The sequence below is a fragment of the Rutidosis leptorrhynchoides genome, chromosome 6 (assembly GCF_046630445.1).
Source record: "Rutidosis leptorrhynchoides isolate AG116_Rl617_1_P2 chromosome 6, CSIRO_AGI_Rlap_v1, whole genome shotgun sequence".
Classification (NCBI taxonomy): Eukaryota; Viridiplantae; Streptophyta; class Magnoliopsida; order Asterales; family Asteraceae; genus Rutidosis; species Rutidosis leptorrhynchoides.
Window position 1 is genome coordinate 419,223,800 of NC_092338.1, and position 20,504 is coordinate 419,244,303.

Consider the following 20,504-nt stretch of genomic DNA (forward strand, 5'->3'; position numbering starts at 1 on the left):
CCTTGTAATGATCCTGTTGTTGATGATTCGTACACGATGGTTTTGTACGGGGCATCACATTTGGTATCAGAGCATTGGTTGTAGGGAATTAGGTTGCATTAGTGAGTCTAAGACCGACCCGAGTAGGATTCACTAATAGGACTAATCTACAACTTGCTAGTTTACTTGTTTTCGCTGAATTTACTGCATGCTACTGCTTACTTTTTCCGCTATATGCCGTATGCTACTACATGATTTCACCACTGCATGATGCTACTTGCTTTCGATTGCATGCTACCTTCATACGAATTACTGATATTGCCATGCTACTTATTGTTATAAATGATTTAAACTGTTGGCCTATTATTTGCTTGCTTTATGACATACTGACATGGAAAATTTATTTTTCCTTGTTCAGATGTCGGATGTTCCACCTGCTGGCATTTCGGGCAGTACAGACTCAGACCCCGTCACCCTACCTACTGCTACACCTGCTGCTGCTACTGCCGATACACCGGCCCCGACACCCACTAGTGATCCTGGCGCTTCCACTTCTGGAGATGGTACTAGTGCACCTGCCCCAGTGTCCGCTCCCGGACCCTCGAGGTTACAGCCCCGCATTGGTGGTATTGATATCCCCGCGGAGTTTGGGGAAGGGACGTTTCGTAACCACATGCGCACGCCTTGCCGACGCACTCCCGACGGACGTTTAGTCGTGATTCCGCCAGGCAGACACAGACAGATGTTGGACGCCTTCGGACGCTTCGGATTACCAGCTCAGCCACCAGTGTCACCATTACACGATTCGGATGACTCATCATCCGCCGATTCTTCATCATCAGACGACTCCAGCGATGATGAGGATCCTGCTGATAGACCTATTCAGGCACCCTCCACCCCACCGAAGAATCGGTACCGTTTCAACGGCACCGTCATTCCAGGGGTGAATAGAGGTCGTGCTTTTACTGACGCTTTTGGCCATCGTTGTAGGGTTACTGCTCGTAAACGAGTTGTGCCATACCCTGCCGACCCACAGATACGTAAGGTTCCCCGTTACGTATTGACTATTCCTGGAACCGTACCACCTAGATTTAGATACGGACCGCTTACATCTAGAGGCGTACCGTCTACATCCGGAGCCGGACCATCTACATCAGCACCACCGGCACCACCGGCACCACCCGCCCCACCTGCACCGCCTGCCCCACCAGCTCCCTCTAACGAGGAACTGATGAGGGAGACTGAGACTCTCCGAGCTCGAGTCACTGAGCTCGAGGAGCAGTTGGCTCGAGGAGCAGTTCACCCACCTTCACCGTAGGACTTTGTATTTAGATTTCATGATGTAATCTAGTTATAGTTTCATGTATTTCATATGTATTGTACGAACTTATTCAGATGTATGAAACTTATTATTATTAATGAATGGAACTTTGCGTTATTTAATTCTTGCACGATGTTCTATTTACATTGCTGTACGATGATTCTGTGGTATTTGTACCTAGATGCATTATTTAATAACATGTGATGTTTTGATTCCATGTTGGTCACTATATACTATATTATTACTACTTGCATACTGGATTTTGACTTGAGTCAAAATTTTTGTTTAGAATACCATGGCTAACGGAAGAACCACACCTACCGCCGCCCAGATTGAGGACATGATCAGCGAACGGGTCGCTGCAGCCCTAGCAGAAAGAAATCTCCAAGCTCCACCGCCACCACCACCAGTTATCCCACCCGTTCGAAATGGGTGTACATACAAGGAATTCCAGAGCTGCAAACCGCATAACTTCAGCGGCACCGAGGGACCAGTTGGTCTCACCAGATGGTTCGAAAAACTTGAATCAGTATTCCGAGTTAGCAACTGTTCGGAGGACAATAAGACGAAGTTTGCATCTTGCACGCTATCTGACGACGCGCTAACGTGGTGGAACACGTTAGCTCAAGCGAAAGGTATCGATGAGGCGTATGCTACGCCATGGGAGGAATTCAAGGCGGCTATGATTGATGAGTATTGTCCAAGAACCGAAATTCAGAAGATGGAAATTGAATTCATGCAGTTGAAGGCCGTAGGGAACGACCTTAACAGTTATAATCGTAGGTTTTTGGAGTTAGCATTAATGTGTCCGACCATGGTCACCCCCGAATTCAAGCGCATGGAGAAATACTTCTCGGGACTTCCTAAGTCCATCAAAGGAAATGTCACCTCATCCAAACCACCGAATGTTCCCGAAGCAATGCGCATGGCGCATACTCTCATGAATCAGATCCTTATTGATGAGCCGGAGAAGGCTAAGTTTGAAGCTGGTAGTAGCGAAAAGAGGAAATGGGATAACAACCACAACAACAATAACAACAACAGGGGTAGAAACTATGATCAAAACCCGGCGAAGCGACATGAAGGGTTCAGGCAAAACAACAACAACCCCAACCCCAACAACAACAACTCCAACCCGCACTACAAGGGCACGCTACCACAATGCAAGAGGTGCTACAAGCACCACACCGGGTATTGTAATGCTGTTTGTGAGAAGTGCAAGAAGAGCGGGCACATCGGTAGAGACTGCAAGACTACCACGATGACAGGGAGGCCGAACACCAACGGGCCGAAAAAGTTTTACGAATGCGGGCAGACGGGCCATTTCAGAAACGAGTGCCCGAACAAACGAAAGGATGGCGGACCACCGCGTGCTAGAGCTTTTAATGTTAATGCAAGGGATGCACGCGATAACCCCGACTTGGTGACAGGTATATTCACAATCAACAATCTTTTAGCTTCTGTCTTGTTTGATACTGGTGCGGATAGAAGTTATGTATGTAGACATTTTTGCGATAAGATTAATTGGTCATTAGTCCCGTTAAAAGAGAGTATGCTTGTCGAGGTCGCCAATGGAAAACTTGAAAAGGTTGACCATATTAGTCGTGGAGCTATTATCAACATAGCTGGTGCAGATTTCGAAATTGATTTGATACCTATCAAACTGGGAAGTTTTGACGTGATCGTCGGTATGGATTGGTTGAGCAAGATAAAGGCCGATGTTATCTGTGGAGATAAAGCACTTCGCATACCACAAGGAGATGGCGAACCATTGGTTATCTATGGAGAGAGATGTACCTCGAAGTTGAACCTCATTAGTTGCGTGAAAGCGCAAAAGATTATGAAGAAGGGACGCTTTGCTGTCCTAGCACATGTGAAAGCGGTAGAAACTGAGGTGAAGAGCGTGAACGACGTTCGAATTGTGAACGAATTTTCCGATGTCTTCCCAGAGGAATTGCCTGGATTACCACTGCCGAGAGCCGTAGAGTTTCAGATTGATTTAGTGCCAGGAGCAGCACCTGTAGCTCGCGCACCTTATAGACTCGCACCTTCCGAGATGCAAGAATTACAGAGTCAACTACAAGAGCTGTTAGACCGAGGATTTATCCAACCAAGCTTCTCGCCTTGGGGCGCACCTGTGTTGTTTGTGAAGAAGAAGGATGGATCCTTCCGTATGTGTATCGACTACCGTGAACTCAACAAATTGACTATCAAGAATCGGTATTCTCTCCCGCGAATTGACGATCTTTTTGACCAACTACAAGGATCGAGTGTCTACTCAAAGATCGATTTGCGATCCGGTTATCACCAGTTGAGGGTGAAGGAAAGTGACGTGATGAAAACTGCATTTAGAACCCGCTATGGTCATTATGAGTTTTTTGTGATGCCATTCGGTTTGACAAATGCACCTGCCGTGTTCATGGACCTCATGAATCGTGTCTGCAAGCCTTACTTGGACAAGTTTGTTATCGTCTTCATAGATGATATCCTCATCTACTCTAAGAGCGAAGAAGAACATGAGCAACACCTCCGACTAGTACTTGAACTCTTGAGACAAGAACAACTTTATGCCAAATTCTCCAAGTGTGAATTTTGGTTGAAGGAAGTACAATTTTTGAGTCATGTTGTGAGCGACCAGGGTATCAAAGTTGATCCCGCCAAGATTGAAGCCATCAGCAAGTGGGAGACCCCCACTACTCCGACGCATATTCGCCAATTCCTAGGTCTCGCCGGTTATTACCAAAGATTCATCGAAGAATTTTCTCTGATTGCGCATCCTTTGACCGCGCTGACTCACAAGGGCAAGAAGTTCACTTGGGAACCCGCACACGAATCAGCATTTCAAACTTTGAAGAAGAAGTTAACCTCCGCACCTATCCTATCACTTCCTGAAGGCAGCGACGACTTTGTTGTTTATTGTGATGCATCGAAGAGTGGTTTTGGTTGTGTACTAATGCAACGATCAAAGGTTATTGCCTATGCCTCCCGTCAATTGAAGATTCACGAGCGGAACTACACTACACATGATCTTGAACTTGGAGCCGTTGTCTTTGCACTCAAATTGTGGAGACATTATTTGTATGGAACTAAGAGCACTATATTCACCGATCATAAGAGTCTCCAGTGAAATGTCCCGTTCTTATTGATTAAAAACGTTCCATATTAATTGATTTCGTTGCGAGGTTTTGACCTCTATATGAGACGTTTTTCAAAGACTGCATTCATTTTTAAAACAAACCATAACCTTTATTTCATAAATAAAGGTTTAAAAAAAACTTTACGTAGATTATCAAATAATGATAATCTAAAATATCCTGTTTACACACGACCATTACATAATGGTTTACAATACAAATATGTTACATCGAAATGAGTTTCTTGAATGCAGTTTTTACACAATATCATACAAACATGGACTCCAAATCTTGTCCTTATTTTAGTATGCAACAGCGGAAGCTCTTAATATTCACCTGAGAATAAACATGCTTTAAACGTCAACAAAAATGTTGGTGAGTTATAGGTTTAACCTATATATATCAAATCGTAACAATAGACCACAAGATTTCATATTTCAATACACATCCCATACATAGAGATAAAAATCATTCATATGGTGAACACCTGGTAACCGACATTAACAAGATGCATATATAAGAATATCCCCATCATTCCGGGACACCCTTCGGATATGATATAAATTTTGAAGTACTAAAGCATCCGGTACTTTGGATGGGGTTTGTTAGGCCCAATAGATCTATCTTTAGGATTCGCGTCAATTAGGGTGTCTGTTCCCTAATTCTTAGATTACCAGACTTAATAAAAAGGGGCATATTCGATTTCGATAATTCAACCATAGAATGTAGTTTCACGTACTTGTGTCTATTTTGTAAATCATTTATAAAACCTGCATGTATTCTCATCCCAAAATATTAGATTTTAAAAGTGGGACTATAACTCAATTTCACAGATTTTTACTTCGTCGAGAAGTAAGACTTGGCCACTGTTGATTCACGAACCTATAACAATATATACATATATATTAAAGTATGTTCAAAATATATTTACAACACTTTTAATATATTTTGATGTTTTAAGTTTATTAAGTCAGCTGTCCTCGTTAGTAACCTACAACTAGTTGTCCACAGTTAGATGTACAGAAATAAATCGATTAATATTATCTTGAATCAATCCACAACCCAGTGTATACGTATATCAGTATTGATCACAACTCAAACTATATATATTTTGGAATCAACCTCAACCCTGTATAGCTAACTCCAACATTCACATATAGAGTGTCTATGGTTGTTCCGAAATATATATAGATGTGTCGACATGATAGGTCGAAACATTGTATACGTGTCTATGGTATCTCAAGATTACATAATATACAATACAAGTTGATTAAGTTATGGTTGGAATAGATTTGTTACCAATTTTCACGTAGCTAAAATGAGAAAAATTATCCAATCTTGTTTTACCCATAACTTCTTCATTTTAAATCCGTTTTGAGTGAATCACATTGCTATGGTTTCATATTGAACTCTATTTTATGAATCTAAACAGAAAAAGTATAGGTTTATAGTCAGAAAAATAAGTTACAAGTCGTTTTTGTAAAGGTAGTCATTTCAGTCGAAAGAACGACGTCTAGATGACCATTTTAGAAAACATACTTCCACTTTGAGTTTAACCATAATTTTTGGATATAGTTTCATGTTCATAATAAAAATCATTTTCTCAGAATAACAACTTTTAAATCAAAGTTTATCATAGTTTTTAATTAACTAACCCAAAACAGCCCGCGGTGTTACTACGACGGCGTAAATCCGGTTTTACGGTGTTTTTCGTGTTTCCAGGTTTTAAATCATTAAGTTAGCATATCATATAGATATAGAACATGTGTTTAGTTAATTTTAAAAGTCAAGTTAGAAGGATTAACTTTTGTTTGCGAACAAGTTTAGAATTAACTAAACTATGTTCTAGTGATTACGAGTTTAAACCTTCGAATAAGATAGTTTTATATATATGAATCGAATGATGTTATGAACATCATTACTACCTATAGTTTAGTAGGTAAACCTACTGGAAGTTACAAGAAATGATCTAGCTTCAAAGGATCTTGGATGGCTTGAAAGTTCTTGAAGTAGGATCATGACACAAAAACAAGTTCAAGTAAGATTTTTACTCGAATTAAGATAGTTTATAGTTATAGAAATTGAATCAAAGTTTGAATATGAATATTACCTTGAATAAGAAAGATAACCTACTGTATATAACAAAGGTTTATTGATCTTAGATGATTACTTGGAATGGATTAGAAAGCTTGGAAGTAAATTAGTAAACTTGAAGGGATTTTTGAAGTGTTCTTGAAGTGTTCTTCCTATGATGATTATAGCTTGATTCTTGAAGTGATTTTTGATGAAGATGATGATTAACTACTGGAAAAATACGTTCATAATAGTGTGTGTGTGTGTGTGTGTGTTGAGAGAGAATTATAAAGAGAATTGGAAGTGAAATGGAGTGAATGATGAGTGGTAATTGGTGAGTGGTGAGTGGGGTTAAAAGGAGTTCTAGTTAGTTGACTAGCTCATGGTAGAAGTTAAAATTGATTAGTCATACATGACATAATCAAGAGTGGAATCCCATGCTAGTTCCTATTGGTATATACCCATAGTAAGTACGTTTTGAAGCTGTGTATAATACGGGTAAGAATACGACTAGAATTCTTGATGAAAGAAAAGAATGGGAAAGTAACTGTAACCATTTTCGTTAAGTATGAGTGTTTTGATATATGTCTTGAAGTCTTACAAAAGTATTTTAATACATCTAAATACACTACATGTATATACATTTTAACTGAGTCGTTAAGTCATCGTTAGTCGTTACATGTAAGTGTTGTTTTGAAACCTTTAAGTTAACGATCTCAATTAATGTTGTTAACCCATTGTTTATTATATCTAATGAGATGTTAAATTATTATATTATCATGATATTATGATATATTAATATATCTTAATATGATATATATACATTTAAATGTCGTTACAACGATAATCGTTACATATATGTCTCGTTTCGAAATCCTTAAGTTAGTAGTCTTGTTTATATGTATATAACTCATTGTTAATATACTTATGGAGATACTTAATTATCATAATCTCATGTTAACCATATGTATATCCATATATATATCGTCATGTCATTTTTACAAGTTTTAACGTTCGTGAATCGCCGGTCAACTTGGGTGGTCAATTGTCTATATGAAACATATTTCAATTAATCAAGTCTTAACAAGTTTGATTGCTTAACATGTTTGAAATATTTAATCATGTAAATATCAATCTCAATTAATATATATAAACATGGAAAAGTTCGGGTCACTACAGTACCTACCCGTTAAATAAATTTCGTCCCGAAATTTTAAGCTGTTGAAGGTGTTGACGAATCTTCTGGAAATAGATGCGGGTATTTCTTCTTCATCTGATCTTCACGCTCCCAGGTGAACACGGGTCCTCTACGAGCATTCCATCGAACCTTAACAATTGGTATCTTGTTTTGCTTAAGTCTTTTAACCTCACGATCCATTATTTCGACGGGTTCTTCGATGAATTGAAGTTTTTCGTTGATTTGGATTTCATCTAACGGAATAGTGAGATCTTCTTTAGCAAAACATTTCTTCAAATTCGAGACGTGGAAAGTGTTATGTACAGCCGCGAGTTGTTGAGGTAACTCAAGTCGGTAAGCTACTGGTCCGACACGATCAATAATCTTGAATGGTCCAATATACCTTGGATTTAATTTCCCTCGTTTACCAAATCAAATAACGCCTTTCCAAGGTGCAACTTTAAGCATGACCATCTTTCCAATTTCAAATTCTATATCTTTTCTTTTAATGTCAGCGTAGCTCTTTTGTCGACTTTGGGCGGTTTTCAACCGTTGTTGAATTTGGATGATCTTCTCGGTAGTTTCTTGTATAATCTCCGGACCCGTAATCTGTCTATCCCCCACTTCACTCCAACAAATCGGAGACCTGCACTTTCTTCCATAAAGTGCTTCAAACGGCGCCATCTCAATGCTTGAATGGTAGCTGTTGTTGTAGGAAAATTCTGCTAACGGTAGATGTCGATCCCAACTGTTTCCGAAATCAATAACACATGCTCGTAGCATGTCTTCAAGCGTTTGTATCATCCTTTCGCTCTGCCCATCAGTTTGTGGATGATAGGCAGTACTCATGTCTAGACGAGTTCCTACTGCTTGCTGTAATGTCTGCCAGAATCTTGAAATAAATCTGCCATCCCTATCAGAGATAATAGAGATTGGTATTCCATGTCTGGAGACGACTTCCTTCAAATACAGTCGTGCTAACTTCTCCATCTTGTCATCTTCTCTTATTGGCAGGAAGTGTGTTGATTTGGTGAGACGATCAACTATTACCCAAATAGTATCAAAACCACTTGCAGTCCTTGGCAATTTAGTGATGAAATCCATGGTAATGTTTTCCCATTTCCATTCTGGGATTTCGGGTTGTTGAAGTAGACCTGATGGTTTCTGATACTCAGCTTTGACCTTAGAACACGTCAAACATTCTCCTACGTATTTAGTAACATCGGCTTTCATACCCGGCCACCAAAAATGTTTCTTGAGATCCTTGTACATCTTCCCCGTTCCAGGATGTATTGAGTATCTGGTTTTATGAGCTTCTCTAAGTACCATTTCTCTCATATCTCCAAATTTTGGCACCCAAATCCTTTCAGCCCTATACCGGGTTCCGTATTCCCGAATATTAAGATGCTGCTCCAATCCTTTGGGTATTTCATCCTTTAAATTTCCTTCATTTAAAACTCCTTGTTGCGCCTCCTTTATTTGAGTAGTAAGTTTATTATGAATCATTATATTCATAGATTTTACTCGAATGGGTTCTCTGTCCTTCCTGCTCAAGGCATCGGCTACCACATTTGCCTTCCCCGGGTGGTAACGAATCTCAAAGTCGTAATCATTCAACAATTCAATCCACCTACGCTGCCTCATATTCAGTTGTTTCTGATTAAATATGTGTTGAAGACTTTTGTGGTCGGTATATATAATACTTTTGACCCCATATAAGTAGTGCCTCCAAGTCTTTAATGCAAAAACAACCGCGCCTAATTCCAAATCATGCGTCGTATAATTTTGCTCGTGAATCTTCAATTGTCTAGACGCATAAGCAATCACCTTCGTTCGTTGCATTAATACACAACTGAAACCTTGTTTTGATGCGTCACAATAAATCACAAAATCATCATTCCCTTCAGGCAATGACAATATAGGTGCCGTAGTTAGCTTTTTCTTCAATAACTGAAACACTTTCTCTTGTTCATCCTTCCATTCAAATTTCTTCCCTTTATGCGTTAATGCAGTCAAGGGTTTTGCTATTCTGGAAAAGTCTTGGATGAACCTTCTGTAGTAACCAGCTAGTCCTAAAAACTGGCGTATGTGTTTCGGAGTTTTCGGGGTTTCCCACTTTTCAACAGTTTCTATCTTTGCCGGATTCACCTTAATACCTTCTTTGTTCACTATGTGACCGAGGAATTGAACTTCTTCCAACCAAAATGCACACTTTGAAAACTTAGCGTACAATTCTTCCTTCCTCAATACTTCTAACACCTTTCTCAAATGTTCACCGTGTTCTTGGTCATTCTTTGAGTAAATAAGTATGTCATCAATGAAAACAATGACAAACTTGTCAAGGTATGGTCCACACACTCGGTTCATAAGGTCCATGAACACAGCTGGTGCATTAGTTAAACTAAACGGCATGACCATAAACTCGTAATGACCGTAACGTGTTCTGAAAGCAGTCTTTGGAATATCATCTTCTTTCACCCGCATTTGATGATACCCGGAACGTAAGTCAATCTTTGAATAAACAGACGAGCCTTGTAGTTGATCAAATAAGTCGTCGATTCTCGGTAGTGGGTAGCGGTTCTTGATGGTAAGTTTGTTCAACTCTCGGTAGTCGATACACAACCTGAATGTACCATCTTTCTTCTTGACAAACAAAACAGGAGCTCCCCACGGTGATGTGCTTGGTCGAATGAAACCATGCTCTAAAAGTTCTTGTAATTGGCTTTGCAGTTCTTTCATCTCGCTGGGTGCGAGTCTGTAAGGAGCACGAGCTATTGGTGCAGCTCCTGGTACAAGATCTATTTGAAATTCAACGGATCGATGTGGGGGTAATCCCGGTAATTCTTTCGGAAATACATCGGGAAATTCTTTTGCGACGGGAACATCATTGATGCTCTTTTCTTCAGTTTGTACTTTCTCGACGTGTGCTAGAACAGCATAGCAACCTTTTCTTATTAGTTTTTGTGCCTTCAAATTACTAATAAGATGTAGCTTCGTGTTGCCCTTTTCTCCGTACACCATTAAGGGTTTTCCTTTTTCTCGTATAATGCGAATTGCATTTTTGTAACAAACGATCTCTGCTTTCACTTCTTTCAACCAGTCCATACCGATTATCACATCAAAACTCCCTAACTCTACTGGTATCAAGTCAATCTTAAATGTTTCGCTAACCAGTTTAATTTCTCGATTCCGACATATATTATCTGCTGAAATTAATTTATCATTTGCTAATTCGAGTAAAAATTTACTATCCAAAGGCGTCAATGGACAACTTAATTTAGCATAAAAATCTCTACTCATATAGCTTCTATCCGCACCCGAATCAAATAAAACGTAAGCAGATTTATTGTCAATAAGAAACGTACCCGTAACAAGCTCCGGGTCTTCCTGTGCCTCTGCCGCATTAATATTGAAAACTCTTTCGCGGCCTTGTCCATTCGTGTTCTCCTAGTTCGGGCAATTTCTAATAATGTGGCCCGGTTTTCCACATTTATAACAAACTACATTGGCATAACTTGCTCCGACACTACTTGCTCCGCCATTACTCGTTCCGACACCATTTGTTCCTTTCGTTCTATTAACCCCTGGTCCGTAGACCTCACACTTTGTCGCGCTATGACCATTTCTTTTACACTTGTTGCAAAATTTGGTGCAGAACCCCGAGTGATACTTTTCACACCTTTGGCATAGCTGCTTCTGATTGTTGTTGTTGTTGCGGTTATTATTGTTGTTGGGATGATTGTTGTAGTTGCTGTTGTTGTTGTTGTTGTTGTTGTTGTTGGGCCGTTTGTTGTAGTTGCGATTGATGTTGCGATTGTTGGGATAATTGTTGCGATTATTGTTGTAATTGCTGTGGTTATTGTATTGGTGATTCTTATCACCGTTTTCCTCCCACTTTCTTTTGACTTGCTTCACATTGGCCTCTTCAGCAGTCTGTTCTTTAATTCTTTCTTCAATCTGGTTCACTAGTTTGTGAGCCATTCTACATGCCTGTTGTATGGAGGCGGGCTCGTGTGAACTTATATCTTCTTGGATTCTTTCCGGTAATCCTTTCACAAACGCGTCGATCTTCTCTTCCTCATCTTCGAATGCTCCCGGACATAATAGGCATAATTCTGTGAATCGTCTTTCGTACGTGGTAATATCATATCCTTGGGTTCGTAACCCTCTAAGTTCTGTCTTGAGCTTATTGACCTCGGTTCTGGGATGGTACTTCTCGTTCATCAAGTGCTTGAATGCTGACCACGGTAGTGCGTACGCATCGTCTTGTCCCACTTGCTCTAGATAGGTATTCCACCATGTTAACGCAGAACCTGTGAAGGTATGCGTAGCGTACTTCACTTTGTCCTCTTCAGTACACTTACTTATGGCAAACACCGATTCGACCTTCTCGGTCCACCGTTTCAATCCGATCGGTCCTTCGGTTCCATCAAATTCCAAAGGTTTGCAGGCAGTGAATTCTTTGTAGGTGCATCCTACACGATTTCCTGTACTGCTAGATCCAAGGTTATTGTTGGTATGTAGCGCAGCCTGTACTGCGGCTATGTTTGAAGCTAGAAAAGTACGGAATTCCTCTTCATTCATATTCACGGTGTGTCGAGTAGTCGGTGCCATTTCCTTCAAAATAGTCAAATGGAACAAGTTAATCATACAGAATATTAAGAGTAGTTAATAGTATTTCATAGCATAATATGAACTCATTTATAAAAGCTTTTTCTTCATATTAGCGTTTTATAAGTTTAAATTCGGGTAGTACCTACCCGTTAAGTTCATACTTAGTAGCTAATATACAATTCAACTACTACAATTCTATATGAAAAACTGATTATAATAATATTTCGCGTTCAAACTTTTATAAAATATTTTACAAACTTACAATACAGCTTATTTTACATAAAGCATGAAATATAGCACACAATAACTTTGATACAAGATAGTTGTGAAGATAATTCTAGCTAGTACACAAGTCATTCAGCAAAGGCAATAAAGACACGTAATTAATACGTCCAGAAACAAGTCATGCATTCTGGTTTTACTAGGATTACTTCCCATCCTTGGTCTTGTGGGACATAACCGTTTTGGCCATTGATAAGACAGCGTGTTGTAATGTCGTCAAAGGTACGAGGGTTACGTAATGTCCAACAGTCCCGTAACAATCTAAAAACCTCATTTCTTACCCCAATTACCGACTCCGTCACTTGTGGGAACGTTTTGTTTAATAGTTGTAGCCCGATGTTCTTGTTCTCACTTTGGTGAGAAGCGAACATTACTAATCCGTAAGCATAACATGCTTCTTTATGTTGCATGTTAGCCGCTTTTTCTAAATCACGAAGTCCAATATTCGGATATATTGAGTCAAAATAATTTCTTAACCCATTGCGTAAAATAGCATTTGGGTTCCCCGCAATATATGCGTCAAAGTAAACACATCGTAACTTATGGATTTCCCAATGTGATATCCCCCATCTTTCGAACGAAAGCCTTTTATAAACCAAGGCATTCTTGGAACGTTCTTCGAATGTCTTACAAACTGATCTCGCCTTAAATAGTTGTGCCGAAGAATTCTGACCGACTCTAGACAAGATTTCATCAATCATGTCTCCGGGTAGGTCTCTGAAAATATTGGGTTGTCTATCCATTTTGTGTTTTTATACTGTAAAATAGACAAGAGTTAGATTCATAAAAAAAAATACTTATTAATACAAGCAATTTTTACATATATCATAAAGCATAAGCACACTATATTACTTATATTACACCACACGAATACAACTATCTTATTCCGACTCGCTTGTTTCTTCTTCTTCGGTTTTGGTTCGTTTTGCCAAGTTTCTAGGGATATATGATGTTCCCCTAATACGAGCCGTCGTTATCCACATTGGTTTAGAAAAACCTGGTGGTTTAGAGGTTCCCGGGTCATTGTTACAACTTAAGGACTTCGGGGGTTGACGATACATATAAAGTTCATCGGGGTTGGAATTAGATTTCTCTATTTTTATGCCCTTTCCCTTATTATTTTCTTTTGCCTTTTTAAATTCATTTGGGGTAATTTCTATAACATCATCGGAATTCTCGTCGGAATCCGATTCATCGGAGAATTGGTAATCCTCCCAATATTTTGCTTCCTTGGCGGAAACACCATTGACCATAATTAACCTTGGTCGGTTGGTTGAGGATTTTCTTTTACTTAACCGTTTTATTATTTCCCCCACCGGTTCTATTTCCTCCTCCGGTTCCTCTTCTTCCGGTTCTGATTCTTCTTCCGATTCCGACTCTTCTTCCGGTTCCTCTTCGGGAACTTGTGAATCAGTCCACGAATCATTCCAATTTACATTTGACTCTTCATTATTATTAGGTGAGTCAATGGGACTTGTTCTAGAGGTAGACATCTATCACATAATATCAAACACGTTAAGAGATTAATATATCATATAATATTCACATGTTAAAAATATATAGTTTCCAACAAAATTTGTTAAGCAATTATTTTTCAAGTAAACACGGTCGAAGTCCAGACTCACTAATGCATCCTAACAAACTAGATAAGACACACTAATGCAAAATTCTGGTTCTCTAAGACCAACGCTCTGATACCAACTGAAATGTCCCGTTCTTATTGATTAAAAACGTTCCATATTAATTGATTTCGTTGCGAGGTTTTGACCTCTATATGAGACGTTTTTCAAAGACTGCATTCATTTTTAAAACAAACCATAACCTTTATTTCATAAATAAAGGTTTAAAAAAAACTTTACGTAGATTATCAAATAATGATAATCTAAAATATCATGTTTACACACGACCATTACATAATGGTTTACAATACAAATATGTTACATCGAAATGAGTTTCTTGAATGCAGTTTTTACACAATATCATACAAACATGGACTCCAAATCTTGTCCTTATTTTAGTATGCAACAGCGGAAGCTCTTAATATTCACCTGAGAATAAACATGCTTTAAACGTCACCAAAAATGTTGGTGAGTTATAGGTTTAACCTATATATATCAAATCGTAACAATAGACCACAAGATTTCATATTTCAATACACATCCCATACATAGAGATAAAAATCATTCATATGGTGAACACCTGGTAACCGACATTAACAAGATGCATATATAAGAATATCCCCATCATTCCGGGACACCCTTCGGATATGATATAAATTTCGAAGTACTAAAGTATCCGGTACTTTGGATGGGGTTTGTTAGGCCCAATAGATCTATCTTTAGGATTCGCGTCAATTAGGGTGTCTGTTCCCTAATTCTTAGATTACCAGACTTAATAAAAAGGGGCATATTCGATTTCGATAATTCAACCATAGAATGTAGTTTCACGTACTTGTGTCTATTTTGTAAATCATTTATAAAACCTGCATGTATTCTCATCCCAAAATATTAGATTTTAAAAGTGGGACTATAACTCACTTTCACAGATTTTTACTTCGTCGGGAAGTAAGACTTGGCCACTGGTTGATTCACGAACCTATAACAATATATACATATATATCAAAGTATGTTCAAAATATATTTACAACACTTTTAATATATTTTGATGTTTTAAGTTTATTAAGTCAGCTGTCCTCGTTAGTAACCTACAACTAGTTGTCCACAGTTAGATGTACAGAAATAAATCGATAAATATTATCTTGAATCAATCCACGACCCAGTGTATACATATCTCAGTATTGATCACAACTCAAACTATATATATTTTGGAATCAACCTCAACCCTGTATAGCTAACTCCAACATTCACATATAGAGTGTCTATGGTTGTTCCGAAATATATATAGATGTGTCGACATGATAGGTCGAAACATTGTATACGTGTCTATGGTATCTCAAGATTACATAATATACAATACAAGTTGATTAAGTTATGGTTGGAATAGATTTGTTACCAATTTTCACGTAGCTAAAATGAGAAAAATTATCCAATCTTGTTTTACCCATAACTTCTTCATTTTAAATCCGTTTTGAGTGAATCAAATTGCTATGGTTTCATATTGAACTCTATTTTATGAATCTAAACAGAAAAATTATAGGTTTATAGTCAGAAAAATAAGTTACAAGCCATTTTTGTAAAGGTAGTCATTTCAGTCGAAAGAACGACGTCTAGATGACCATTTTAGAAAACATACTTCCACTTTGAGTTTAACCATAATTTTTGAATATAGTTTCATGTTCATAATAAAAATCATTTTCTCAGAATAACAACTTTTAAATCAAAGTTTATCATAGTTTTTAATTAACTAACCCAAAACAGCCTGCGGTGTTACTACGACGGCGTAAATCCGGTTTTACGGTGTTTTTCGTGTTTCCAGGTTTTAAATCATTAAGTTAGCATATCATATAGATATAGAACATGTGTTTAGTTAATTTTAAAAGTCAAGTTAGAAGGATTAACTTTTGTTTGCGAACAAGTTTAGAATTAACTAAACTATGTTCTAGTGATTACGAGTTTAAACCTTCGAATAAGATAGTTTTATATATATGAATCGAATGATGTTATGAACATCATTACTACCTGTAACGACCCTACTTTTTCCGTTATCTTTTACCGTTAATTATTTAACGACCGTTAACTGTTATTCGTGCCACGTCATTTCTATGACCTATATTATTATTTTTGTAATAATATATTAATTATTATGTGTTAAATGAATATTTGTATTCATATTTTAAATCGTACGTTTCTACGTGTCGCGGATTTCTGTCCGGCGAATCTTTTCGGTTTTCAAACCAACGGTCGCGTATTTGGGATATTTAAATCCTAATTATTTTAAATATGATATTTTAAGGTCATATAATTATATAGGGTATTTATATTTATTTTTCGTCGCGCGTTTATTATCTTTCCGGATTTTTAATCGCGTAAGCGTGTTTCCGCGTTTCGGGACTCGTTCGGGCTTTCGGGCCAAAAGTAATTTAACATTTATCAATTTTGGGCCAAGTGGGGCCCACCCCACCCCTAGTTTCGGCCAATTGGATGGGAGGGGGTATACTCCCTTTCATTTTTGCAATTCTCCTCTCATTTTCACATTTCAAGTCAAAAATATCAAAACCTAAATTATTGGTGCTCTCTCCTTCCTCCCTCCTTTGAGCCGTCGCCCTACACACTCTCCATCATCATCTTGCATCAAATCAAGGCTTGGATCAAGAAATAATTATCATCAACGCGTTCTACTAATCGTCCTCTACGCGATTCTATCATTTGATTCTTGATTAGGGTATAAACCCTAACCCTAACTTTTCAATTTTTTCATTTATTTTTCTGATTTTACATGTTATATTAGTAGTATGATGATTATGTGTTATTGTATTGTTGATTGTATGCATAGAATTACTCGTAAATATATGTTTTCGGTTTGATATAATTGGGACAGCAGCTTTTTCGTGTGTTTCTGACTTGGTGACTGTTATAAAGGTTAAAATAAAGTATATAAATGAGTTCCTCTCATCAAGACATTAATTTTAGACTCCGGATTCATGTCGTTTCGATTCCCGGAGCCCTAGATACGAGCAAAGTGGTAATTTGTTAAGATTGAAATGTGATTTTGGTATGAACCAGGTTTGGTCCGACTTTGTGACCATATTTGGTGACATTAGGGTGTGTTAGTGTGTTAGGACTGATGGTGGGGCGAACTTTCATGTTCGGGTCATCTCAATCCGAGCCACGTATCACCCGTTACGTCTAAAACACGTTTTTGATTGAATTGAAGTTCCAAGTAGTGTATTGGCTGTATATCACGACTTGTGGGCTGTTCATGGTATGTTCTTGAGTGTACCAAAGTGTCGGGTGGTTTGCTTAGGCGGAGATATATGTAAGGCTCGCCGAAAACCGACACCCGGGGCTCAGGATACGACCCGATGAACTTTTGATTTAAAACTTGGGATTTATTATTAAACTTATGATATAAATAATGGATTTCATTATCATTTAATTACTTATGATATAAAAAGTAATTATTATTATTATTTAAGACTTATGATATATATTTATTATATCATTTAATTAATACTTATGATTTAATTAACATTTTAATTAAACTTGTGATTAATAATACTTTCATTATTAATGGAAAATACTTATGATAAGTATTAAATAAGACTTATAATAAGGATTAATTAATTATTTAATTATTATAAGGCTTAGTTATTATTTAATTATAATTTAATTATTAAATACGTATGATTTAATGATTATAATTAGAAACTTATGATATGATTAATAATTCATTATTAATTAATAATACTTATGATATAATTTAAAATTTATTATTAATGAATAATACTTATATTATGACTAATATTTAATTAATTAATTAAATACTTATGTTATATTAATTATATCATTTAAACTTATCTAAACTTTAATAATTCATTTTTATTTAATTAAACTTATGTTAAGACATAATTATACACTTTTGACTTTAATAAACATTATAACCTATGTTATTATTATAACTTACACTTTTCAAATTAATGTTGACTATGTTTGACCAAGGTTGACTTTTGAGTTGACTTTCGGTTGACTTTGACTTTCAGTTGACTTCTGTTGACTTTCTAAATAAGGAAACTTTCCTAACTTCAAAACTTTCTAAAAATAGAACTTTCAAAAATAGAAACTTTCCAAAAATAGAAACTTTCCAAAAATAGAAACTTTCCAAAAATGGAAACCTGCTAAAAATAGAAACTTTCTAAAAATAGAAAGTGTGTGTCCGTAAGCTGTTCCGATCAAACCGATGCATATTGAGTATTGTTCTATGACTACTTGCAACATGTACAATAGCTATCATACTAAGACTTGACCTAAGTTAGTTATTTATATCGACCTGCTTTATTTATAGGTCGGCGTTGTGATCATTCCTGATCACTGTACTACATTTGCTGTTTGCTTAATTGTGTTGGTTACTACGTTGCTATTAAGGTGAGTTATAGTCCCATTTTTCTATTTTAAATCTTTTGGGATGAGAATACATGCAATTTATTTTATATTTTGGACACAAGTGAAAGTTGGTTTAAATTATTCATTGTGAGTTGAACAAAAATATTCCCTAGTCTGGTAACTGTAATCACTGGTTTCTACTGGTGAACGCGAATCCTACGGATAGATCTATCGGGTTTGACAACCCCATTTCGAGCTAGTCGCGCTAGCAATTTATAATCGGAATGTTTAGTACTTCGTATTTTGTTGTAGATACACTTGTTCGGTGTATATTATTTATTGTGTTTGGCAAGGGTAAATAAATGGTTAAGTGGTTACCAGGTGGCTCACGGAAAATGGAATAATGTTTTATTATATGTTTTCTAGCATATAATTTGGTGGTTCAAAAAGGAGTTTTTATGTTTTCCAACATAAATTTTTATTGTTTAAATTAAATATTGTTTGCAATATTAAACCTATAATTCACTCAACATTTTTGTTGACAGTTACTCGCATGTTTTATTCTCAGGTTCATGATTGATTGCTTCCGCTGTGCTTAGAGAGTCTGCATATTTATGATGGCAGCTTTTGTTAAACATTAACTTGCATTCTATTTTGTTACATTAAAAAGTGGTTGTTTGTTGACTTTATTTTGGTCAACTTTTGGTTAAAGTATTATTGTATAGTTTTTCTAAACTTATACATTTTAGTAGATTTCCTTTATAGGAAATCATTTTTAAATAAAGAATGCAAGGTTGTTTCATTAAATTCATATAGAGTTTCGATCAAGCTGTGGGACCAAGTGACGGGGCCGTTAAGTGTTTTGACGGAGTCGTCACAGTTGGTATCAGAGCTCTGGTTGTAGGGAATTAGGCTGCATTGATGTCGTTACCCGAGTCAATAGGGTGCATTAGTGAGTCTAGTCTACAGCCCGGCCTATTATATATTACTATATGTGATTATTTGTATCGTATTGGTATGTATATTGTTATCATACATACATTTCTATTATGTTCTGAATCCGGGAGGAACTCCCATTCCGATTTAAACGTATTCTCCGACTCATGCGAGTTCATCTTTTAAAGGAACACCTCGGTTAGTGAAACCGAGGGGGTGTCATTCTTGCCTTCTGGAATTCTCGACATTTCTATGTCATAATTAGTGTTTATTGATATAACGTTTAAGTTACATTACGTGTTCTAGAATTCTCGGCATTTCTATGTCATCTATTATGGTTATGTATATAACGTTTGAGTTATATTACGCGAGATGTCATTCTTGACTTCTAAATGCTCGGCATTTCAATGTCAGCTATTATGTTTAGGTATATAACATTTTTGTTATATTACGTGCATTTGTGCCGTTGTGCCTATGTGCTTTGGTTGTTGAAACGGAAAACGTCATTCTTACTTTTAGAGATTCTTGGTACTTCGAAGACATTTTTATCTCATCGTTACTCTTATTCATTACTTTCGATGTCTCTGTCTCTTGTGCTATCCTTAGCACATTGTTAAGAAATTGTTTTAGGGAAATTGTGTTGAAATTCGAGGTTGACCGCGTGTCCTGACCTCATGTAGTGCTATTGGAATGGAACTATGACTTAGTGAAATATAATGGCGTCAGGCCAACGTGATTATATTACGTTAATTCATAAAGAAGTCCCAATATTGTGACATGAGGAATAGAAAGCGAGTCAAAGAAAATTTGTACACCACTCATTCGGAAATTCTAACGTTATTACATGAGTAAGGAAGATACTCATTATCTTATTTGTTGATATACGAGAGACTCGTCTTAACCGAACTACTTACCCTATGTTTTATCATTTATAACTCGCTTGTTAGTGACAGCTTCGCACATGAATAGTTTTGACCCAAGGACTTGTG